This window comes from Carettochelys insculpta, chromosome 11 (genome assembly GCF_033958435.1).
Source record: "Carettochelys insculpta isolate YL-2023 chromosome 11, ASM3395843v1, whole genome shotgun sequence".
Lineage (NCBI taxonomy): Eukaryota > Metazoa > Chordata > Testudines > Carettochelyidae > Carettochelys > Carettochelys insculpta.
Window position 1 is genome coordinate 26787326 of NC_134147.1, and position 26081 is coordinate 26813406.

The 26081-nt window shown below is 45.8% G+C and overlaps 1 long non-coding RNA gene across 1 annotated transcript in view; it reads right to left on the bottom strand.

The window, feature by feature from the left end:
• Nucleotides 1–716: 716 nt before the first annotated feature.
• LOC142018827 (uncharacterized) overlaps nucleotides 717–26081 on the bottom strand; it is a 33367-nt gene continuing 8002 nt past the window's right edge. Inside the window, exon 3 of the long non-coding RNA XR_012646946.1 lies at nucleotides 717–835. This is a non-coding gene — a long non-coding RNA (uncharacterized LOC142018827). The remainder of the gene's footprint in view (nucleotides 836–26081) is intronic.

Consider the following 26081-nt stretch of genomic DNA (forward strand, 5'->3'; position numbering starts at 1 on the left):
AACAAGAGTGTTTATGATTATTAAAAACAAAGTGTAATTAGGATCACGTACCATACTGTCCCTCTGGAACAAGTTGTTTACGGGAGACTGAGAGCTTGCTTCACAAAGGGAAATGATGTGGCTGAAAAAATCTCAGGGGTGGAGGGTACTTTCTGGGGGCTGGAGAAAACAGTTCTCTCCCAGCAACAGACTTGGGAGGAAGACAAGATAAATAATGTCACTGCAGGCTGAGAGCTACTATAAGATCACATGGAGCGAGTGCATCTCCTCACAGAGGATACTGCAAGAGGGCACAAAGGTGCATCCTTCATGCTGTGAAAACATGTAGCTAACCTCAGCTCCGACTCCTCCTCCCCTTGCACAGGTGTTCACAGAAAGAGCAGCAGACAGCATCTGCTTGAGACACAGAACATGGGGAGAGGAGTGAACAGCTTGAGGAAGACTGTGCTCCACATCCAATGGCCCCGGGACTGCGAAGAGCCACCAAAGATCACTGGACTTACATGTCTGGAAGGCTCTGTGCTACCTCTGGGATGAGTGCAGGTCAAACATCTCAGTAGAACAAATCTACCTAAAGGGAAGACTGGTCTGTCTGTCTGCCTCACGAGTCCTTCCACCACATCCCAAACTTTGTGCAGACTTATGAATAAATGCCTTTCGCTCACCTGTGAAATGCAGCTACTGGAGTGAGCTCACACGCAGTCTCTCTTCGACATCAAGGCAGGACAGGAAGTGATGAAGACCATGCAGACGAATTCTGATGACAAAATGTAATTGTCTGAGCTACAGTTTGGCCTTCACTAGTTCTTTCCATGCTCACACTGATGTTTCATACCTAAAATAAAGGAAAAGACCTACCATGTGGGTTGCAATCAGTTTAGCTGGGCTGAGTAATTGCCTGACCTTTAACAACAGGTGGAGCCATACAAATGATAAATAGACAGGGAATCAAACCTTACACATTCGGCCAAAACCATTCATCAGCCATCTTTTCCGGCCCTGCCTACTCTTCACACTAGTCCATGAACCTCTTCCACCCAATCCTGGTACCAGCCCAGCCCATATGCCCAGCAGCCCTATTCCAATCAGAAATGCCAAGCTTCAAACATCTCCCCTCCTTGAACCTCTCTTTATCCTGGAATGCACGTGAAGCTCCAATAGCTACATCCTTTTCCATCTCTCTTCTGCCCCCTCCTTTTTTTAAAAAAAAAGAAACAAAAAACCTCTTTTCTCCTTTGTGTTTTTATTAGACCATCTTTGTTCTAGCACATTAACTGCACTACACAAAATTATTAATCTCACTACTTCAAGCCGGCGCAAGCTATCCAAAACTTTCACCTCCACTCGTAGCGATCTATCCACTGCAAATGCAGTTTCCTGGCTCTACAGGAGTAAATTTATTTAGGCTCCTTGCATTTCATCCAAGAGATTCCATGTGACCCGTTTGTCACCTCACCAGGTGCAGACACAACCCCTCAAGCAATGACCTTGTCTGAGCTCACTTACTAAATACATCTCAATTTGATGGGAGACCTACCTCTTGCAGGAAATTACATTAGTATTTCATTAAGTGGACTCTCCCTTCCAGTTCCCTGCATGGCTTGGGAAGCCACTACCCACTATACTGTTACCTTTCAGAGAGGGAAAGAAGTACCAAATCACTCTTGACAAGAAAAGATCCCCAGGGTGCTTTTCACCAGTTGAGGTGTCCATTCCTGATACCCTAGTTTTACTTTGGAAGATAATTCTATCCTGGAGACCAATCTCTTCCTGCAATTTTACGTTGTGATTGTATTATTCTCCACTGCCTGACATTAAGTGTTGTACAGGTTGAACCTCTCTTGTCCAACACCCATGGGACCTGACCAGTGCTGGATGAGAGAATGTGCCAAACGACAGTGGGGCAATATTGTGTAGCGCATCACCACCACTTCCACTGCTTACTGAGCTCTTAGAAAACATTTACCTCTAAATTACAGCTAAATAACAGCACAGAACACTGAGAGCCGGGACTGGTGGCTGTAAACCAACTTCTGGGACCACGGGAACCTTGGCCACACCCATGAGAAGTCGTCATCTGGCTAACTAAAACCATGCCAGATTACAGATGTTGCTGAGCAAAAGTGTTCCAGATTAAAGAGACTCAACCTGTATTGTGTTGCTGTGTGCGGCTGAACACCAGCTGTGTTCCTCCCTGTTGGTGGTCGCATGTCAGCAGACGGGGAAGTGATATCTGTAAGCAAAGCGGTGAAGTACGTCGGGCTGAAAGGTGCTGTGTGATCTCATTATTAATAGCCCCATTGAGTGGTGTTTCAGCAGCAGAGGGCTGTTTGCCTGATGCAGTCCCTCAGCGCAGACATTCCTTTTCTCTTCACATGACTGCACTGATTTTTATCATTGCTATATTTGGTTCAGCCGCCCATCTGGAAAGCTCTCGCCTCCTCCACCCTCCATAAATAACTGAGCCCAGCTCCAACCCAAGGCAGTTCACAGAGTCAGCTCCGTTGGCCTTTGGCAGTTCTTCCAGGAATTTTTAGGGGTTTCACCAGTCAGGAGAAGGCTTTGATGCTTCAGAATCAGGATTTTATGAAGATCATGTTGTAGGGTTCAGCCAACTCCCGAAGTGTCAGACGTGGGGCATCCTTTCATCTCATCTCTGGAGTTGGGGAAAGAGGATCCTCCCACTTATCTGAAATGAAGGTTGGGGAGGGGAGCAGCATCTCCAAGATGAAGGGTTCACCGTGGAGGGGAGAGTTTCTTTATGTCTTGGCACGGCCCACTCCCATTCTCCCATCACACTGGCTGCTAGAATCCTATCTGTCTGCTCTCTAGACTGCATCAGATAAGAGACCAGCAAACTGCTGTCAGGGCCTCCAGAGCACCTCTTCTTCACCCTCCCTTCCCTTAGGGAAACGTGCTGTTTCAGAAGGGTTAGGGACTAGTTATAAGAGACAAGTCAGACTAGTGTGAAGAGCTTCCTATTTCACAATGTCCCTCCACTGCCCTCTAGGGAATGTGAAAAGAAGCCCCTTAGATTTTCACAGGGACGTGAGAATTCCCATATGCAGAACAGATCAACCACTCATCTACTCCAGCACTGTCTTTCACAATAGCCAGGGATGGATACTCCAGAGGATGGTACAAATCCCCAGACAGCAACAGCATGTGCTGGGCGGAAGGAGAATATTTTCCTGAACTGATGAGGAGATCCCAACTGTAGCTGCTGTCATAGCTAGCATCATGACTACAGAGAGTCATATAAAGTGACTAGACCTTTCCTGAAATTTGTTCGTCTATTTTCCTCAACAAATCAGTCAGTGAAAAAGGCAGATGAAACCTGCTAGTGAGATATCTAGCTGAGCTCTGAAGTGAGGATCTGTGATGACGGGCCACTACAAGGCATTTCAACCAATTACAAGACAGCCTTGAGGTCTTCTCACATGGGCTCGGAAAAGCAGAGAGCATAGCCGTGTTTTCACGCTCTCTCACTGTCTCTTAAAAGGTGAAGGCAGCTGTGGTACGTTCTCCACTTGAATGTGACCTTCAGCTTTTGTTCATCTGTTCTTTGTACATTACCAGCCACTGCCTACTCAGAGCCTTCCTGATTCTCACTGCAGAGTGTCCAGTTCACCCAGTTTTACTGTTCACAGCTTCTCTGCAGAGCTTTAATCATGCTCAGCTGCTGGGAATTAGTCACATCCATCTCTCTTCCACAGAGCACCGCAGGGATTGTTCTAATCAATGGCATTGCTACAGACTCAGTCTGAGAGATGGTGAGTCCAAATAATGCATCCAAAATGTAGCCCACAAGGTGACAGACAACTACGACAAACAATTACCCGGCAGTGGAAGAAGACCTGCACAAGCCTAGATCTTGATGATGTTCAGATCTTCCTATTATCTGGCTGAAATATCAACTAGACCAGAATAGCTAGATTCAATCTAACAGGCTTGCGTAAGCCATGTTCCTATCCTGCTCCTAACAGATGCCACCAGATTTTCTCCCAGAAGAATTTCTCTGCCCTTGAGTCTTCCCACAATGCTCTCAGCCTGCTCACAGGCTCAAACTCTTTTAATACTCCTGAATGAGAAGTAATAGGACGTGGGTTGCCAGGGAAAGGCAAGAGAATCTCTCTGTCTCACTGTGCAGAATCCTAGCATCTGACACCCTGTCACAGGCTCCTCTCTCTGTGTCACCAAATATAGGCCGTCTGTCACCACAACAGAGGATGGGTGAGATATTGAACGGGTGTTATGCTTGGTTCCAGCCAGAAGGCCAAGAAGCAGCTGGTGCCACAGCAGTCAGGTGACAGCATAGAGAATAATTACTGAATGCCTTTCTACAGAATAACAGGCTAAATGCCAATGCTAGAGAATAATTCTATGCTCCAAGAGGAGCAAAAACAGAGGGGAGGAATATATCTACAGCTTCAGAGTCTGAAAAGAGCAGAAGTCTCATGGCAACAATAGTGCAAAATGAAGTCATCTGCTGAAGGGGAAAGGCTGCCCTCCAAGGTCCCATGCACCTCACAGTTGCCAGAGCCAAACACAAATGGAACCCAGCTCGAGGCGGATAGGACCTGGGGGTACGGGGATAGGTGTAGGCAATTCTGATGGGGAAATGTGGGTGTCAGTGCTCGTGTGTCATTTACACGAAGAGCTTTTATGGGTAAGTGTGTCATGAGGGTCATGTACATCTTCCTTTGTCAGATGTTGTCTGTTGTCAGTCTTCAATATGTCTCAAGCACAGTATGAGTGCCATCTCTGTGGTTCATGTGGATGAGGAGCCAGGCTCCAGGAGCACTGGACTAGTCTGCCTTTTACTGATTGCTGTACACCAAATTTTGCACATGCCACGGACAGCACCCCTTCTGCACGCTGAGAACCCTTTGGGCATTCACAATGGGTGTCTGCTTTCAGATACATAGTCACAGGTTGCTGGGGTCAATAAAAGGCCGAGGGAAAACGTTACAGCCTGTGGTATAGAAGAGGTCTGAATGATGAGTTAATGGTCACTTCTGGTCTTCAAGAACAACACGAAGTCCTGTAGCACCTTATAGAGTAACAGAATTTAAGGTGCCATAGGATTTCTTGTTCTCGAGGATACAGATTAACACGGCTACCTTTCTGATAATTCTGGTCTTAAAATCTACGCCTGTATGCCATTCTGGGGCAGAGGAACAGCCCTTGTGGTGTTTTGAGAGTTCCCTAATGGGATATGTGGGGCTTGATTACCCTTAAAAGATGGCATTATTGGTTTATGAGAATCCTATTTCCCTCTATGCATGACAGAAACAGAATACAAAATACAGCACCCACAGGCAGCCCACCATGCACATCCACTCTCCCACCAATTGATTAATGTTTGCTGCCAGTGAGCATTGCAGCAGTATATCTCCACTGCTGCTACTGTGTCTAAGCCTGTCTGTTGGTGGTGACTCGATAACAAGTGGGATGTCTTCATGTCACCCTCCTATTTGTGAGTCTGTTGATGGCTGATCAGACTGATTCTGGAGCCGCAGATCTTATCACAGAAGGGGCAGGTAATAGTAGCTGTTGGAGGGGCAGGAGGCAGTTTTTGCCACTCTTCTTCTTCTCCACCTCTCCTCGTCTGCACTGCAATGGGACCTCTCAAATTGCCCCACCCCCACCTGGATTACCATTCTCCACTGGGAACCAGTCTTGGGCAAGATTCTCCCAAGTGTCAACATCGATACTGCACTTTTTCATGTGTGCCTTCAGCATTTCCTTATATCACTTCCGCTGGCCCCCAGCGCTCCTCTGTCCTTCTTCCAACTCAGAAAACAGAATCTGTTTTGGGATACACTGATCAGACATCTGAACCACACAAACAGTTCAACAAAGTTGTGGATGAATGATAATGGGTTCAATGCTGGTCATGTTCGACTCTTCCAGGATGCCAGCGTTCATGTGCCTATCCCCCCAAGAAATATTTAGGATACTCCTGAGGCAGTATAGACAATATTGTTTAAGTGCCTTCAAATGACGCTTGTATGTTGTCCAGGTTTCACATGAGTACAGTAGCGTTGGAACAACACAGCTTGACCTGTAAGGCCATGGGCCTGTTGCTAAAATTGAGAGAAAGGATGGTTACAGCCCCGGACTGGAACTCTGACTCCTCAAGCCTATTTCCTAGCTGAGCCACACACTTCCTGCCTGTGGGATGTTGTGGAAGTTGTGGAACCTCTCTGTGCCTCACTTCCTTAACCATAGAACGCAGACAGTACAACATCTCTCAGCTGTCTTGTCTATTCAGTCTGTAAGCTTATTCAGGGACTGTCTCTTATTGTGTGTATGCATGCTACTTAACATACAGGGATCTCAGCTGGGACTGCTCAGTACCACAAACCCCAAAGTTCCCACAATTATCCACAGCTGCTCGCTGATTTTCATTGCAGGTTGGCATATTATTCTTCATGGCAGCCTGTGTACATGGGGGAGGGAGGAGATTCCTTATAATTCAAAGCAATTGCCTAAAAGACAGTTTAAGTCCTTGTGGCTGTGTACTTCCTTTAATTAGTTTATGCACGGTGCATTTACATGGAGGATACACAGCATGTGGATGGACTTAATTAGGAGAACAATGCGTTCCCTTTTAAGATAATGACTTGAGGATTAGGAACATTATTATTCCAGATCCATCCATGGGTCATTTGAGGTTCAGTATCCGATGAACCTTTAAAATACATTAAGGTCAGCAGTTTGGGTACTGTTAGTAAGTCACTTGGATTTTACTCTTGATCAAATAAGTAATTATAAATAGTGACTGCATCTGTCCATCAAATTACAGAACAGCTTGAGGCGTGATAACATCAGAGAGTTGTAGACATACGCCACCATACACTGCAAAGAGATAGACTGGCTGAATAGCCTACTGCATGTGACATTTATTTGAATTTGCACCTGCACTTTCACAAGTACCTCACCTACTGCTTTGGTGACCAGGAAGAAGAAGGAACACTTGGACCCCATTCACTGGATTTTCACCTTAGATGTGTAACTTCTCCTTTGTAGAGATGTCCAGTCCCATGACATTGAAAGAGAATTAGAGAAGCCATTAGGAGGCTGTTTGGTTGTCTATGTGAAACGAGAGTTCTCACGCCATTTCCTAGTAAGCTGGTGCCCACTTTCCAAAGCACATCATCACAGGGGCTAACCATCCACCTTGTTAGTCCCAAAAGGGAGGACAAAGAATGAACAAGCACAAACTTCTCTCCTGCCATCAGGTGAATCGCCTAGGTCAATGCTGAGTCATAGTATAAGGTGACAGAGCTCACCCCCACTGCTGCCTATGTTGTACTTGTTCTGGGGATGGACAGAGGACTTCCATTCCTGGGGCTGTGGTGGTTAAAAGAATTCAGACCAAAAGTGGGATAGCAAAGTACTCAAAAAATCCAAACATGGAGTAACTACAAATTAGGGCAGCACCCAAACCTGCATCAAACAGTACATGATGCAAAACACCTCATTAAAATAGTGAAGCAAAAATGGAGGCCCCTCCTCAAGTCTTGTCCCTCCACTCCCACCCCCAACCCCCTAATGTAACACTGTACATTTCTGGTGGTATCAGAGGAAAGCAACTTTCCATTGTCTTTCTCTGAATATTGTTCTGATCTTATGGCCATGGGAGATCTTGTTTACAAAGGTACCCAGAATCCTCCCCATTTCTCAGCAACTAGGGAAAGAGACCCTGCTATGACCAGCTCTACAAAGACTGAACTTCCCAGCCTGCCTTGAGTTACAGCTGAACCAGCAGTAATCTGGGGCCAAGTACTGTCCAACAAGCTTGAGGTAAACAGGTTCTCCATCTTAGGTAAGCTCCCTGAGTGGGGTGACCCTTCTCCCCCTTCAAATATCCAGAGGAGCTGGGTGTGAAAGCTACATCCAAAGATGACAGAGATGGGAAATTCTGGGTACTTTTGCTGGCAACACATGGTGACTACAGCAGCTCTCCAAGTCTTAACCACAATGAGGTGTGATGCCCCATATCCTGCCCCCAAACCCAGATGCTGCAAGAAGACATGGGGAGAAGGGGAAAAAGAGTCTTAAAAGCAGAGAAACAGGACCTGTTGACAAGCAGTGCCACATTTGCCAGAAACAACCTTCTCCTTGTCGGCAAGGCTGTCCTAGTCAGCTCTCAGCAGCATAAACCTTCATTTTACAAGAAGAGAAACAATTTGGAAGGACGAGTTTTGCTCTTTTGACAGCTTTAAATGGATCCTGTTTAACAAACATGATAACTACACCCTGGGTACTGCTTCTCTGCATTTGCCATGCAATGATAAGGAAGTGTTCTATTCAAACGCAATGAGCATGAATTAAGCAGGGTGTTTCAGAAACGCCAACAACAAAGGTTTGGTGAAACCATTACACACAATATTACTATTAAAGTTGAGTAAAGAGCAGTTCTGGAGGCAGGCAGACAGGGCTGCTTCTGCACGTACTTTTCATTAAAAGCCTTTGGCTTGGGGCAGCCATCTATTAACATGCACAAAAATCTGCATTTCATATGCAAAGGAAAATAGGAGAGAGAAAGAACTTCAAAGGAGTATTTTGTGGTTTTAGGCAACTCTGTCAAGCTCCTCCGTATTTTCAAACTAAGTGAAAGGAAATTACATCAGCACATACTGAACTGCAACTTGGCACCCAGGAAGAGTTACACAGGCAAAAGAAAAGGGACTTAGGCTGGACCTACAGGGTTCACAGGTAAGGTTTGATGGAATGGTGGCAGGGAAGAGAATACATCGTGGATTTAAGCTGCATTGGAGTACCCATGCTAATAAGTACTGGTGTTTAGATGAGACACAAAACCCCAATCACCTGCAGCTGATGAAGGGAACATGGTAATTTTTGCATGAGCCAGACCCTCAGCTCTGATTTCTCCACGGCTGAATTCTGATTTGAGCATCCGAAGTTCCCATTATTTTAGTTAGAGATGTTGTCCCCAGCTTCGTTCTCTGCATTGAACTAAAGGACAATCATAGTTGCCCCTCTCTGGCCCACAGGTGGCTGCATTTCAAAAATGGGCAGCTGACTGTGAACCCTCTATGTGGTGTGCTACAGACTTATCTATACAGGGTCTCATACAGTAGCACTCCCCTCTTAGAAGGGACGTAGGAGTGACATAGGGGCTTCTCCAATGCCCAGAAGTGGTAACAAGGACTCCTTACCCTCAGAAGCATCCGAGGTCCCCTGTGACACCCAGACAGGCAGCGAATGGCGGTGCATGGCTTCTCCTCACTTAGCTCAATGTTGATGAGTGAAGCTCATTTCCCTCTTTACTCTGGTCACACAAAGTCCCCAGAGCATGGGTGCTCCTGGGACCCCACAGAGAAGTGGGTCCTGGAGTTGACACCCTACTGAGGTCCTGGAGGAGATCACATACCTCTGAGTAATCGTTTCAGGTTCTCTGCAGACTCAGGCAGACAGTGCATCAATTACTCCCAGGTCACACATACATGAGGTCAACTAGTAACTATGAGTGGCTACCACCTCTAACGACTCGTCTCAAAGTGGCACTTCCGAAAAACCTAGCACCAGAATACCATGTGGGAGAAATACACAGTGGAAAGACTGCAACCTACTGAACACTCCCTGATGTAACACCTATGTTTTCCAGGGAGGCCTCCCAGCCCAGCCCTGCTTAACTTATAAAGATCCAGTAACTTCACAGCCTGATATGAGACAAGCAGGCAACAGACAGAGAGATAATGGGCTAGCAGCCTGCACAGCATGCGTGGGAGAGAGAGAAGGGGCATTACACTACTGGGAGATATCTGACACCGTCTGGCACGTTTTCTTCAAACTGCAAAACTGGTCCATGGATAAATGTGGGCATGGGACTAGCCAGGGAGTGGTGCAGAGAGGCAGTATGGTTGTGCCATCCATCACTTCTACCAGTCAGCTAGGTATTTAAATGATTCCCAAAAGTCATTAAGAGCCCAATCAGATATGCAGAGCCTGACAAGTGAAGGAATGCAGAGAGGGAATTATTTGCATAAACTATACTTTAGAGAAAAACTCTATGTAGTTCACGTTCCAGGCTACGAGGGTACCTGGATTTAACAGAGTATTTCAGCAAACAGAGCTTGAGCAGTGCTAGGCAACTTATTAAACATGGCCTGGAGTAAAAACCAAAATGGTAAACAAATCTATACTGGGAGGAGAAAAAAGCCAATCCCATAGAATGCACTCCACAGCTGTCAGACTCAGTGAGAGCACCCCAGCTCAGCTGCCAGAGTCCGGGCTGAAAAGGAGGAGCCAAGAGACTTACTTTACTTTCCAAAACCATAGTAACAGCCTGTCCTAGCGTGCAAAGGTGAACTAACAAAAGAAGTGATGATGTGCATACCAACAGCTGTCAGAATGTGTGCAAGCCCAGCAAGGCACATGGCAACCTCTACTCTCAGACACATAGCCTCTTGTACACAGCCATGCACACACACACACACACCATAAACGTGCTTTAGCACATATAACATGGGGAAGAGAACTCACAACTTTTTGACCTCAAAACACTGAATTATACAAGTCTCTTCCCTTGGTCATCTCCAGCAAGAATTTTTTTAATTTAACTTTTCTGTCCACTATAACTTTTGGAGGGCAAGAATGTTACAGAGTTGAGCAGGTCTGATTACATCCAGTAGAGGGCAGTGCAATATGGGCACCATTCCCCAATATGGTTCATCTTGACTGCTCTGCCTTAACAGTGCATTCGTAGCCCTCACCACTGACAGGCGGAAGGAATCTTGACTTAATATCTTCCATGCAGAATCCCAGGTCTTTCGTCAACAGTACTTTGCAAGGTCTTGAGTCCTGGTGTGCAATGTGCCCCAACAACTACAGCAGTTTACCACCATGTAGGTTCAATCATGACGGATCAGGGGGGTCTCACCCAAGGGTCTCACTTTCCCCCCTTCCTACAGGTTCAGACAAACCTTAAATCCTTCCCCAATATCCACAAATCAACCATGGTTCGCCACCCACGAGTGGACCAGAAAACGGAATATGAAGGGAGGTGGGCTTGACTACTCACCATACTTTGCAGAGATCAATTCAGGGCCTGCTGTGCTCAGAGGTGAGAGCTATAAATTGAGTCACACCAAATTTATGACCTTATGGTTAAGAGCAGTGCTTTTTTTGTGCCAGTATGCACCTGTACTGTGAACTGGCATCTTGGCAGCCCCAGCTATGGAATCTCCACCCAGGGGGGCGGAATCCCAGCAGCCCCACTGCAGGTAGCCAGCTGGAGCATGGAGCCCTGGCCAGCAGCACCAGTCATGGGAACCCTGACTGAGGAGCTGGCTGAGTACTGCTCGGAGTACTCCTCTTCTGCTACAAAAAGGCACTGGTTAAGATAGACAATTAGGATTATCTTGGGGATAGTCACTGAAGTGCTTATGCGTCAGTATCCCCATCTGTATAATGGGGAAAATGTATATCTGACCTATGGCACCGGGGAAACAAGAATAGCTCACTTGTGTTCGTAAAGCACACAGAGTAGTATAAGGAGGGTGAAGTATTACTGGAAACTCAGCTCCTCCTGGGCAGTTATTTAATTAAAACATAGATGCCACTGGGCAAGTGTCTGATGAGCCATCTCTAAGGAGAACATTTATATTTCTCCAAACACAAAGATGCTTAAATTAGTGGCAAAATAATATTCCTTTCACCTAGTCCAGATGCATACAAATACGAATCAGGCTGCACATTAGTTTGCTGACAAATTGGTTCATGTTGTGAAAATAATGAAGGTATCAAATTACTTTGGACTCCTTGCCCCTGGAAGCAGTGTGAGTGTGTGTAAAGACAAGCCGCAGAGGACTATCAGCCAAGGCACAGATGACTCTAAGCATTGCTTCCTAGTAAGTTCAGATTGCTGCACTGACCTCCTGGCTATGCTTTCATCAGGTCTTTGGGGCATGTGACTATGGAGACTTCCATGCTTCCAGCAGTGTTTTCTTCCTCTACTTGAAAATTTACCACCACCAACTACTGTTACCGTGCTGTCAGGCACCATGCAAGAGGAGGACTGAAATGTTCCCATAGTTCTGTATGGCCTGGCATGCAAAGTGTAACAAATGGAGATGAAACCTCCCTCAGAAAACCAATTCCACAGGAAAGGTATGGAAGAGGGAGCCAGTGAGTGGCCTTTACTACAGAGGTGATCAGACAGCAAACTCAGGATCCCATCTGGATTTCCAAGGCCCCAGAATTAGAGAGTATTTGAGTCTAGGGCTCTGGCTACATAAAAGGGGAGACCACTCACAAACCTCAAATCCAGGTGTACTATTAACTCCTATTTCCATTCTACTCTGCTGAAGATTTTGTTGTGTGTCCACTACTGAAGTATCTGAGCAAGTCCCAAAAGTTAAATGACACCCAAGGTGAATTATGTCCAACAAATTCCCTCTCCACTCCATCCCAGGGGGGGAATGAGCTACGTGGGATTGCATTTGTTTCTGAGGTGACTACTGACTATTTTCTACAGCATAGGAAAGCAAGGTCAGAGATGTGGGCTTGATGTTTGAACCTGAGGGTGGAAAATCAAGGGAACCTGGTGTCCTCCTCTTAAAACTCCACCTTGGAAGCAGACAGTTCCATTGTTCCCAGAGAAGCGAGCTGTCACATGCACTCAAGGATCTGGAGTGCCAGGCAGCCCAACCAGTGGGGCCTTAAAAATGAGGACAGAAACTTTAAATATGGTTCAGTTGATATTTCATATTTCAGTTCAACAGGAGATAGCAGGAGCGAGTGCAGGGCTTCCCTTACAATTTATGGGACCCTCTGCACCTGCAGTTGACCCCTACCCAGCTTCTGCTGGGACCCAGGGCTTTCCTCCTCCTCCTCTCCTGCAGCCTTATGCAAGTCTTCTGCCAGGGGCCCAGGCTTCCCCTATGTGTGGCTTCTGCTTGGGGTTCAGGGCTTCCCTGGAGCCAGTGGAGCCACAGAGGCAGGAGAGAGCCCTCAGTTAGTGGCTAGCTGCTGGCTGGGAGATGTACATGAGGCAGGGGGTGGAAAGAGACAGGGAGAAGCCTTGCCAGGCTGCTGCCATCAAGAGAGAGAGTAGCTGGGGGATGGGTTAGAGAGACAGTGAGCTGAGAGAACTGTCCAGCATACAAGCAAACACAGTTGCATGGGGGCACCATGTGTTTCACACATGCCTAGGGATAGAATCACAGAACACTAGAACTGAAAAGCACTTCAAGAGGTCGAGTCCAGTCCCCTGCCCTCATAGCAGGACCAGTACCATCTAGACCACCCCGATGTCTACCTAATCTGCTCTTGAATATCTCCAGTGATGGAGATCCCACAACCTCCCAGATGGCCCAGCCTCAGAGATGGCCCTGAGCAAGCAGAGAACAACACTGATGCATGTCTATTAAGTCGTGTTTCTGAGGGGAGGCTGCTGCGTTCTTTCCAAGGCATGTGATGTCTAGCCAAAGCAGATGCCATCACACTGACCCATCTGGCAGCAATGAAAGTGTGTGTGACGGAGGTCAGGCTCTCACCAAGATATGACAGGCCACTGCCAGACTGATTGCTTTGCAGCTGATGTTGGGTGACAGTCCTCTGTCAGAGCCTGTTCAGAAGGACTCCTAGATTGTGTCTACCTAGCAAAGTTATTTTGAAATTGCAGCTGCTATGAAATAACTATGCAAGTGCCTGCACAACACAACTGCTACTTCGATATAATTTCAAAATAGAGGACATCTTTTTTTGAAATTGGTAAACCTCCTAGCAGGAGGAATAGCGCCTATTTCAAAATAGGTATTTTGAAATAGGTGCTGTGTAGACGAGGACTAGAGCCTATTTCAAAATAAGCCAATGTAAAACAGTGTGTCTAACGGCTCTATTTTGAAACAGGCTGTATTGTGCGTAGATGATGTATTTCAGAATAGCTGAGCTTTGTTTCAAAATGCATTTTGGTGTAGCAGTGTTATTTCAGAATAAGCTATTCTGGAATACCTCTTCAGGAATAGTTTATTCAGGAATAATGCTGCTGCGTAGACATAGCCCTAGAACGATTGCAAACTAACTCGACAACTATGGGCACATGCTTCCTTGATTGATGAAGATTACAACAGCTTGGCAAGTTCTTCAAACTCCTTTCCCTCTACCTACACAGTCTCCATCTTGCTTGGGTTTGCCTTCAGCCAAAACTTTTATTCAAGAGCTGGTCTCAGGGATAGTTTTGTACAGTGGTGTTAATGTTAGATGTGAAAAATAATCTGATAATATCTGCATATTTTTGGCCTTTAAGCCCATGGATCAGCAGCATTTTCCCCACCAGCTGTGTACAGACACTGAATAGAACAGGAGAGAAGACTCAACCTTCTATCTAGAACTCTGAAGGTGAGAGGTCACACAGCAGAAGAAGAGTTCCGCATGACAACCTTCTGCGTATGGCCTTGGAGGAAGGATGAAAACCATTTCCCTTTACCTGCCACATCTCTAAGGCCAGACTCTGGTATTATGGAACTGGTGTCATAATGCATGCATGGGGAACCAACACTCACACTCAGGTTCATTGCTATACTGCCCAAATGCACAGAGCTGCAAGGATGTTACATAGGAGGGCTTTTGGTTTGACCCTCTTGCTAAATTCAGCCCAAGATTGTGCTACAGATTTTGACCATACCCTCTGTTTTGGGGGGCTTGAATCTGGAGTTGGGTTCAGACCAGACATGAAAGGACTAGTGTTTTCACAGATGTACCTGATGGTTCAGCACATGGAAAAACATTGTCACCCTTCTTCCTTCAAGTGCTACTAGTTTGGAGCCTGAAATAGACTCACTTAAGACTCGTTCCCCGCAAGCCTCCTGACTGCCATTTTCCTGGGGTGGGGGGTCAAACCAGTGACTCTGCACACACCAACCCTTCAGAACTGAGGCCCGATCCAGCAAAGCACTTTACACAGTGCTTGATGTCAAAGGAGCTAGCTGTGTCATTTGCTGGATTCGGGCATTTGTGGCCAGCAGATGCTTTGGAGTTTGCAATTGTCTCTTGCCTGTTCCTCCCAGGATTACGGCGGTGTAATTCCTTCCCAGGAGATGAGAAGATTTCCTCCCAAAGCAGTTATTAATCATTACATAACAATTAGTAAACAACACGTGCTAAGCAGGTAGGATAGTAATAAACTGGCTCCAAACAGCTGTTCTTTAAAGCCTCTCAAGACCCTGTGAGCTTCAACAAGACCAGCAAGGCTCTTTAGTGATCATAACAAATGTGTCAGGCTCTACCCTGTGACTGACTTGCTTTTGGGAGCCTCAGTTAAGCTTTAAATCTATATTTCATCCATAATCAAGCAGCCCAATCAGCCTTTTGATACAGAACCCAAACCAGCCGCCGGGTCTTTATCTTGGAAAGCAGCAGGGCCAACAAAGCTACCGCCAGGAAAGTGACAGTTCTTCTTTATTATCCTCCCTGGTAGTGCCCATCTCCTCATCTCCCCTATCAAATTTCTGGGCCTTTTTGATAAAAATAATTTAAGAGAGCGCTCGGCAGGAAGCGCATGAAGGTTACAGATAGAGCCATTGCCCTTTGAGCCCTTCCTTAAAAGGTGCACCAGAAAAGCGTCTAAAATCAGAGCACATGTTCCTGTCCCGCATGTGCAACACGAAAGGGACACTATTGGGTTAAATATCACATGAAAAATCCCTGTCCCCTGGTGACTAACAGTATCTCAGACCATTAGAACTGACAGGAGTTTTTAGAGATCACATTGACTTAGCATCATTTATGCTGCTTGCTCCTTCCCCTTCCCTGACTCCCCTCTTCTCTGGACAATGAAGCTAAAAGGGTCTGTTCCTAGTCAGCTTCAGTTTAGGACTCCTTTGCACTAGCACGCTTCCTAGGGAAGACTTTTTTTTTTTTTATGTATAAAGAAGCTATGTTTAAATATGTTTAAATAACCTTCCCACAAAAGAATCTCTCCTACTGACGCTCACCAGGCTGTCCCTTTCTCCCAGGCCCCGTCAAATGTTTATTCTATGCCTCGTTTTGTTTTTGTCTGTTTCATTCCAAGGTCTTTGGAGGTGTGAATGCTCCTAACTATAACTGCAAAGCAAAACAAAGAGCACTCTTCTCTGAGACAGCCAACGTTTTAGCTCAGTTCATTATAAGACTTTTAGATCCAGAGCTAATCTTCCCCAAAATACAGAGAGGTTCAGTTTTGGGCTTTCTACTAGAATCCATTTATAGGCAGAAGTAAAGAAAATGATGTCAAAACTAGCTAAAACGTAAAATGGATTTATGTTTAACTTTCACCATTTAGCCTGGTATGAATACCTCACAAATCAATGTGTTTTTCTCTGGCATGAATATCCCACAAATCAACAAAAGACAGGAAATTTAAAGTTGAAGCCGGCACCTCCATCCATAATTCACACTGTCATGGAGAAAGAATGGGAGGAAAAGACCCAAAGGGCATACACTAAGTATTTGGAAGAACTTGGACGGAAGGGGTGATTCTAAAGTTCAGCCTGGCATTGGCCACCTTAGAGTGGCCAACGTCTGTGGACGTGGTCCATGGAAGTTAGTCACAATGGCCAGGGTCCCGGAAACCTTATCAGCAGGAAGACAATGGTTTTTATGTTTACCTGCTGCCGTGTACATTGGACAAACTGGACACTCTCTGCACCAAAGAAAGAATGGACATAAATCCGACATCAGGAACGGAAATACACCTAAACTAGAGGGGAACACTTTAACTTCCCTGGACATTCAATAATGGATTTAAAGATTGCCATTTTTCTACAAAAGGATTTTACCACAAGAGTACTGAGGGAGACATCTGAATTGGAATTCATTTGCAAATTTGACACATTTAAATTAGGCCTTAACTGAGATCTCAACTATCTTATGCATTACAATGTCAATTTCCCCATCTTTGGTATTCTCAGGAATGAGACACATCCTACTTAATTTGCTTCATGTACCGGTCCGACTAGTGACACGTAGCGCCTCCCCCCTTCCCACCGCTTCGTTGCTACCTACTCCCTCCCTGCATTCTAACTGTCTACTCCAATCATCTGAAGAAGTGGGTCTTACCCACAAAACCTCATGACCTAATAAATTTGTTAGTCCCTAAGGTGCTACAGGACTACTTGTTATTTATACGGCTTCTTATGCCAGTCTCCTGCTACTGCAAATTGCTTTCAAGCCATAAGCTTGTCACTTTGAAAACTTTTAGCTGTAGAATACATGTATGATGTCAACATCACACTCCATCACTGGGTACCAGAAACATAATGTCATGAGACTGTCATGCTCCCATCTCTATATCACATCATGATGACAGCACATGAGAAAAGCTAGTTAGGGGTGATCTAATCAGTGATCACAGGATCCTTCCAGAAAAGCCCCATTACACTGACCACAGGAAATTTAACCTGGTTTCTCTGCTTAAGTTAACACATCAAAATGAAACAGCTTCCCCGTTGTATTTGTCTCCAAACAATTCCTCAAACTTTATATTCAGAAAGAGCAGGGTTTGTTTGGTTGTTTTTTTTAAATGTCTCTTGGTTTCGTCTGGGAGTTGAAGAGGAAATATCCTGTAGAAGGATAATCTGGATGAGTAGAAAGAGCTACTCCAGTTGTAAAATGGATGGTTCTGATGAGCTTTCTCGAGTACATCTCCAAATAGATAAAGCCCTGGTCAGCTTGAAAGTAGGAAGCTGAAGAGTGAGAGAGCTGGGCAAGACTTTTCTACTTCAGTTTCTGGGTCCCCTACTCATGTTCAGAGGGCAGGTATAACCACATTATTATTGTTATTTTTTTATTATATTATTATGGAAATGAGCCTCTTTACAGTGTTTCAAGTAGAGCCCACAAAAATCCCAGCCCCTAGAGAGAGAAAGTGCTTGCAGAACACATTTAAACAAACGTTTGCTTCTACTTCCATAGCCCTGCATGCCTCTGCAGAACTCAGCCAGTGCCCTTCAGTTATGACTCCACAGCATATCCTATGCGGCCAGCCTCGAGACTCTCCCTCGCGATAACAACATTATTCCAGGCCACAGAATAATGAAAAAGATCCCCAATTGCCTTGAATGGTGCCCTGGTTTTGTGATGTACCCAGTAGGGATTATTAGCATGAGAGACATGAAACTCACATTAATGGAGATGAAATGAAATAAAATAAAAGACTGGACCCCAGGCCTCCTGACTATGAAAACGGATGCTGTCAGAAGGAAAGAAGCTAGAACTGAAAGATCTATCTGATCTTCTTGTTCACCCTTAGCCAGTACAGCACTGTCCTGCACAGTGCTTCACCTAGAGCAGCCTGTAATAGTAGTTGTGCACTAGGCACAACAAATCGTATTTTGTCCTTTACTTACCCCTCTGTTGTGCCTTGTTAAAATGCACATAAGCTTGTTAACTAGCCCTCACGTCATGCTTCACACCACATTGCCTGTCTGATAGTAAACTAAGCCAACTGCACACACGTACATCCCCCCTTCTGCAAAATTAACCGAGGTTCCTCCTATGCAATTAGAGTCAGGTATCCCCTAATTCTGATCTCTTGAGCATTTAATGCTCACTCTCCAGGGTCTACACAATCCTGCTCTCATTTTGCCAGAGGCCTTTGTATCAAAGGCCTGAGCTGTGTGAAAGGTGATTTAGCAGAGATGGCGTTGGTGATTATTTTCAAAGGAACTGCTGCAGCCTCACCACGAGGGACACTGCAGCCCCTAGATAGGGGGCCCTTATCATATTTTCTCTTCTCAGATAAGATTATGTTTCCTTTTTTCATCCTGCTTTCTGAATTTTCTTGATAACAATTGGGGGCCAGTTTAATCATAGAGGTTGAAATAACCAAAAGGGTTATGAAGGTCATGGTGGGGCAGACAAGGAACAGGACCAGTAAAATGGGGAGGGGCTAGAAGGGGAGTTGTGCGGGGAGGGAAGCTTAAAAGGTCTGGAAAGTTGGATCACAGTAACTAAGCAGAAATCAAGCCAGCAGAAACAGGGTTCTTTTGATGGGAACAGCTGTTAAACTGCAACCAAACGAAAAGCACATGCAGCCAATGTTCTTGTGGTCAATTGTCAACACCACAAACAAAGCGAATTGTTCACATGCCTGAGCCATAGCCTAACCAAATTAGAGCACAACCTGGACAAGGATAAGGTGATGTTCTGCCTTACCACAATGGGGTGTGAGACCTTTTGTGACACCGTCCTTCTGCTTATTTTGAAAATGAAAATAATTTCTATGAAATATGCAATATCAAAGTAGGTGAAGAGGTGATTTGGTGGCAAGGAGACTCCATGATCAGTGTGAGCTGATTTGGATAAGGCATCAAACTAAGAAGAGACAGGAGGTAAAGGGAGATTTCTCTGCCTCTCATACAGGGGCAGGCCTGAACTGGGAAGTCCAGATTTGGGATCAGGGATGCGGTGAAGTCAATTTGGTGTTCCGTCTGAGCTGTAAGTTAATATCCACTCCATGTATAATTTTCATGTGGCCATTTTAGACGATACAGGTTGAACCTCTTTAACCTGGCACCCTTGGGACCAGACTGGTGCCAACACAGAGAATTTGCCGAACCATGGGAGGTCAATGTTGTCCAGCAACATTGCCAACACTTCCACTGCTTACTGGGTTCTTAGAATGCTGAAAGACAGGACTAGGAGCCATAAACAAACTTTAAGGGACCGTGGAAAATCTGGCTGCACCTATGTTAAGTGGACATTCAGCTGACAAGAATCATGCCGGACCACGGATGTTGCCAGACCAGATGGTGCCAGGCTGTAGAGATTCAACCTGCATCCAGTAGCGTGCGCCACCACGGGCTGCAATCTCCTCAGCTTTCACAAACTAAGCAGGAACCTAGTTTATGAAATTAGTGAAAGATGGCCCTTGTCTTCAATAATTGCATGAGACCAGAACTTCCATTAAACTTTGTCAATATGTGTCATCTCCAGCATTAGAGTGCTCCTCACAGCTGCTTAGGGTGTTTGGCTCAGTAGTAAAGAGTGCCACCTACTGAGTCGTCATTGAACTTTACCACTCATCATGGGTGCACTTACACTGGAAACATGCCCATATTGATGTCAGCTCAGCCTCCCAGCCTTTTACATCTGATGTTAATCAAGCAAGATGAGCAGCAAAGCCCTGTTCACGATACAGGGCACTGTGTTCACTCACTCACTGCCCTTCCTTTGTTAAAGTCACAGATCTCCCTATCTGAATGGGAAACTTCCAAAGAAAATCCAGTCTTGGCTATCACATAGGTAGTACTCTTTCCTCCGAGTCTGCACTGGACACAGTGCCCCAAACGGTATGATAGAGAAAGCTGGGTTTGATGTGTGGAGGACCAACAGATTTCAGGCAGGATGTAAATCCAAGGTTTTAGTCATCTGTGGTTATTAAAGATCTCACCACTTCTCTCTCAAAAGCAGGGCTGCTAATCCCAAGAATTTCATCAAATTCAGCCTTAAGGAAGCAACAGGCCACCTCTCTCTAATTACCTCACAGAGCTCACTTCCCCTCAAACAACCTTCTGGTGCAGGGCTGCCATTGCTAACACTCACACATGCCACCCCAGAGGTGGCTGCATGAGTGACCTCTATATATCCTGGGCTCTTGCATAGCATTTTGGGATCCTTTGTGATGAAAGGCACCATGTAAATCCAAGTCTTTAGAACGATACGGAAATCTCAGCAGGTGTGCCGTTCCCTGGCAACTAGTTCTAAAGCAGGGGATGAAGCTCCACCCACCTTAAGCTTCTCCTCCGCTGCTCTGGCCTTGGTCCATGGCAGCTTTCTGGTCAGCAGCCCCCAATGAAACTTAGCATACAGGGTTATGGGATCTGGAGCTGAGGCCTGTTACTTCCCTGGTTAAAATACTGCACACACTGGGAATCCTCAAACTCGCTACTGGGGAGTGGGGCTCAGCTCAAACAGTCTGAGCGCACTGTCTGTGTGCTTCTCCAGCCCATGGAAGGCTGCTGCCTAAATCACAGACAAACCCTCACCTCTCTTCTACAGTATGTGCGCAAAAGAAAAGGCCTGCGACATAAGAGGGGTGCAGACCTGAAGTCGAGGATGGATTCGGAATGTCTGTCAGGCTCTTTTTGGTAATTGTCACTTGAGTCCTCAGCCTCTCAAGACAAAGCCAGAATCGCTGAAATGGTGGCTCACCCCCTTCAGAGACAGTCACAGAGCCACCAGAGGACTCATGTCCTCAAAGGCACCAGCACATGGAGTTCAAAGCCAGGTCTGTTTGACTGGAAGGCAGTGGATGGCAGCTTAGCACAGAGCTCTTGGTAATAAAGTCTATTTGAAGACTCTCAGTGAAAAGTGTGTTCCTAATAAAGGATAACATTTCATGGTCATTATGCAATACACTTAACTTTAAAAGGAACAAAAATGCTGAGAAAGTCATTTTCTGAAAAGGGCTCTCGGATTTCATTACTGTGGGTCAAGAGCCTGGGGAGAAGAATTAAAGAAAAACACGAACTTGTGCACAAATTAATTAAAGATATTTCCACTAATAAATTGTCCCTGTATCCCAAAGCAGAGCCTTCAGTTTGTGCAATGTGGTAATATTCAAGTTGTGGTTTTCTCCGCTAGGCGAACAGTTCAGCAACATTTAAAATCACATGAATGGAGCGTGGTGATTCAAGGTTTGGGGGTTTACTTCCCCTTCTTCAGCCCATAGAAAATTTCTGGCATTTGAACATATTTCTAAGAAAGTAAGACAAATGCCTCAATAAACACCCAAGAGAATGAAACTTTCTTCATTTCTTCCATGCAGTCTGTTTCTCCAAGCAAGTTCTCATTACGCTCCATTCCTTCCAACAATGCGAAGGATTCTGTTCCCTGGTGAGGCAGGGGTAGTGCCAATTACTGTAACTTGAGTCAATCTGCACTACAAGTCGGGGTGGGGGGTGGGTCAGCAGGAAAACAAACAAAGGAAAGAAAATAGAATTATGGAAAGCAGCACTGCAAGGGCTGGGCAGTGGGCCTGAGACACACGTAGGTGGAGGGCCCCTGTTTAAGAAGGGACAGCTGAGCAGAGAAGGAGTGCACTTTAAGAGTTAGGGGACAGTCTTAAAACACTCTCTTATCCAGCAAAGGAGGTACACTTCCTGGTAGTTGAGGGGATGGTTAATGTCAGTGCTGTCACTACCCATGTGGTACCTGTTCTGTGGCCATCTAGAACAATGCAGTTCCCAGGGCTGTTAATCCAGTGTCATTCACCAGGAAGAAAGTCAGAGAGTACACACTGAAATGTAAAGAGCCTGTTTAAATTTGGTTTGTATTGACCCAATCCCAGTTGGCCATCCCTGGTTCTCACACTGACAAGAGGCTGAAAAGGAAGGAAACTGCTTCAAACAGCTCTTTTTCTTTTATTTTCTTACCCCATCCTCCCACTTACATTTCACAGGCACCTGAATCTGATCACGGCTTCCTCCGGCCAGTGTAAAGTTTAGTCTGAGAAAGCGCACATACCGCAATGAGTTGGGATAATATTAATGTATAGTATTCGAAGCCCCAGGGCCTGTATGTTTCATTAATTTCCTCCCCATTAAAGTAAAATGAGGATATCCTGTAGAGAATTGCAGTGAACCATTCGGACTGCAAAACTCGTCCTGACCCTGCTAAGAAAAACAGACAGAAGGGGAAGGAGCAGCTGATCACAATATACAGACACCCAAATGAAATACACTAAGCCCTAGCTCAGCTCCCTTTGCACTATTACTACGTACAAATATTTAGTTTACCAGGATGTGAAGAGATGGACAGCAAACATTAAAAAAAACGGTGTTTTTTTTGTTTTGTTTTGTTTTATGTGAAACATTTCCCATATATTCTCAGCAGAGCAGTAACCCGGGGTGAACTTTCACTCCAAATAACCTTGGGGTTTGGGTTTCACATGAGTCATGGCTGCCACGTTCTGAAGGGTTGGGGCAAATATGCCAGCTAGCCAGTTCCATCTCAACTCAATCAATCTTATATGGCTTTGGTCCCAAGAGTTTGCCTTTCTCTACTCATGGGCCATCACACCTGGTGACATCTGCCAGGACAGTCCACTGATTTAACAGTTACAAATCCCACAAAAGGCCAGTTTCTTCTGGAATTTGCTGCCCTGGATGGCCTGACAGAATCCAGAGACTTTAAAGTTCAATGCTGTGGCCGTCACAACATTCCATAGACCTCTCATTTCTTCTCTGTCCCAGCAGCCAAATCACTTGTCCATGGCCTCATCTCTCACCTAGACCAGTGTACCTTTCCCCTCCTTGTTATGTCACCATGCACCCAAAACAACCTCTCTCTTCCAGCCCTTGCTGCCAACTTTGGAGTCAATACACTGGGATCAAATTGCCCTTTGCCTCAAATCAGACACCTTTTCTGTGTTTCCCATGCCCTTCATCACGCAGCTCCTGTCTACACCTCAGATTCATTCCCCTCTCATTACCTCCTGCCCACCCTCCCTTGTCTGGCACTGATACCAACTCTGATCCCCTACATCTTCTTCCTTAAACAGGTGAGCATGTCTCTGCACCTTTGCCCATTCTCCGCCTCTTATATTTGGTGCACACCATCCTGAACCTTTCCTTCAAGCCCCTTCTTATATTCAGATTCCTCCTAAAAACTCACTTCTGTCATTTGGCTGCTCAGAAAGGTGGGAAGGTAGGTGAGTAATAAAAGCTAACAGAACCACCAAGACATGAGTATGCCTTACTGAATAATCAGGTCACCATTTTATCATCCCCTTCCCCATCACCAACCTGTTTGTGACTGGAATTCGTGCCAGGCAAGTGTCACAAACTAATCCAAGGGTTCCTCCCTACCACTCATTCAGTTGGAGCCCTCCCTAGCCAGGTAATTCACATATGTTTTAGAGCAACCACTTGATGGGGTTCCCTTTGAAAGCTATGTGCCTCTCCATTGCTTCTGGATGCTCAGTGTGCACCAGAGGTTGAAGGGGGGCAGTGGGGCTGAAGAAACTTAAAAGGGCTCACACCTCTTTCAAACCTCTGAGCAACACAGCCAACCGTCCTTTCAAAATTGCCCTGCCTCCTCCTGCCTCTGTTGGAGTTACCATATATCATTTCAGGCAACTGTTGCCTACCTTGTTCTGCTCATTTTTCCATTGTATTTGCCCTGGGTTCTTGAAGTCCCATCTGGTGTGTTCCAGGGCAAGGCAGCAGGGAGGCACAAAGAGCCTGGGAACCAGCTTTGCCTGGTGCCACCAAATCAGCCATTGCAGGAAACTCTGGGAGCAGGCTGCAAAAGGTTAAAAGGCCCTTCCAAGGCAGCTCATTGGTTGTTTGCATGACAATGACTTTGCGGGGAGAAGCATGGCAATATAACCAGTCACCTGCATCAGGAGGTACAACTGCCAACAGCAGCTGAGAATCACCAGGTGGCCACCACCAGAAATGACCTGGGTGGAGACCCAGCTTTGATCCCCAGCAGAAACTGTCAGTTGTTTCTGAGTCAGCAAAAGGGCAGCAGGGAGGCTGATCACCCTTGAAATAAGGGGCAGCTCGGAGAGCTCTGTGCTGGTCCCAAGGGTGCTGTTAGCAGACCTGCACAGGAAGAATCCAGAGCAGCAAAAATAGTAGCTGCACAGGGGAGAAAGGAATAGACAATACCCAGCTGGACAGTGGAGGTCCCTTCCATCCCCAGGTATGGGAGAATGTTTATTCACTGCCTTTTCTCTACTCACTGTTATCGCACCTGTGAATAGGAATGTAAGAATGAACATATTGGGTCAGAACAAAGGTCCATCTAGCCCAGTATCCTGTAGGCAGACAGTGGCCACTGCCAGGTGCTCCAGAGGTAGTGAGCTGAACAGGTAATGATCTCTCTCCTGCCATCCATCTCCAGCTTCTGACAAACAGAAGCTAGGGACACCATTCCTTACTCATTCTGGCTAATAGCCATTAATGGACCTAACCTCCATGGATTTATCTAGCTCTTTTTTAAACCCTGTTATAGTCCTAGCCATCACAGCCTCCTCTGTTAAGGAGTTCCACAGGTTGGCTGGGCACCGTGTGAAGGAGAAGTTCCTTTTATTTGTCTTAAACCTGCAATGAAAACTATTGGTTTTAATTCTACAGAGGCAGTGAGTTACACCCCAGAACAGTGGTTACAGCTAAAGGTATGAGAACTTTGGTATTTGCTCAGTGAGAGAGCAGCTACGGTAGACCACAAAATCATAGCCTTACAGGATGAGTGCTCATTAAAAATGTTCCTTCGTGTGCAAACCCCCGGGAGAAAAGCAACAAGTGACCTAAATCTGATGATCAAAACAATTCTGATAAGTGCTTCCTTCTCCCCCTCCGCCCCCGAATTGTGACCTGAATCCCTAAAACATTCACACCCAAACAACCCCCCACCCCAGGCTTCATGCCAAAACTCAGATCGACCTACCTCTCACCCTGGAGCTTTACCTGAACACTGACAATTACTTTGCTTATTTCAGGGTCAAAAAATACTCATCCTCAATACAATAAAATTCCAGCTTTGTCACAGCTATCTCTGAGCTTCCCGGCTTCAGCTTCTATTGCTTAACCCTCACTGGCCTGCTCCCTACCCCTTCCCCCTGCTTTCAGCTTCATGCTTTGCTCAGCCTGGACCTCCCTTGCTTTCGCCTGGGGCCAGACACAACCCCCACAACTGGTACTTAATTCACATCTCTCCTCATCCCATCCCCAAACTTGCCCTTAAAGCTACATCCAGAGTTCTCAACATTTCAGTGGCTTCTGGACAATGGTTTGGGCATGTCTCTGCATTAAATGCCCCAACTGCAAGCCGAATATGGCCTCTGAGCATTATGGCAATATATATGATAATTAATAATGAAAGGCTTTCGTATAACTCAGTGCTCATATTTGCACATTTGGAGCAATGCCGTCCTCCTCATATTCACCTGTAAACTGCCTAGCCCTCCTTTGGGCCTATATAAATGATCTTTCCCTGGCTGCTTAGATCTTCGCCTCCAGCCAGCTCTGGGTTGGGGACAGCGTCAACACAGGCTTGTGACATGAGGCTCCCTAGATTACACCGCCTGATGCCGCTAACATTTCTCAATGCAAAAC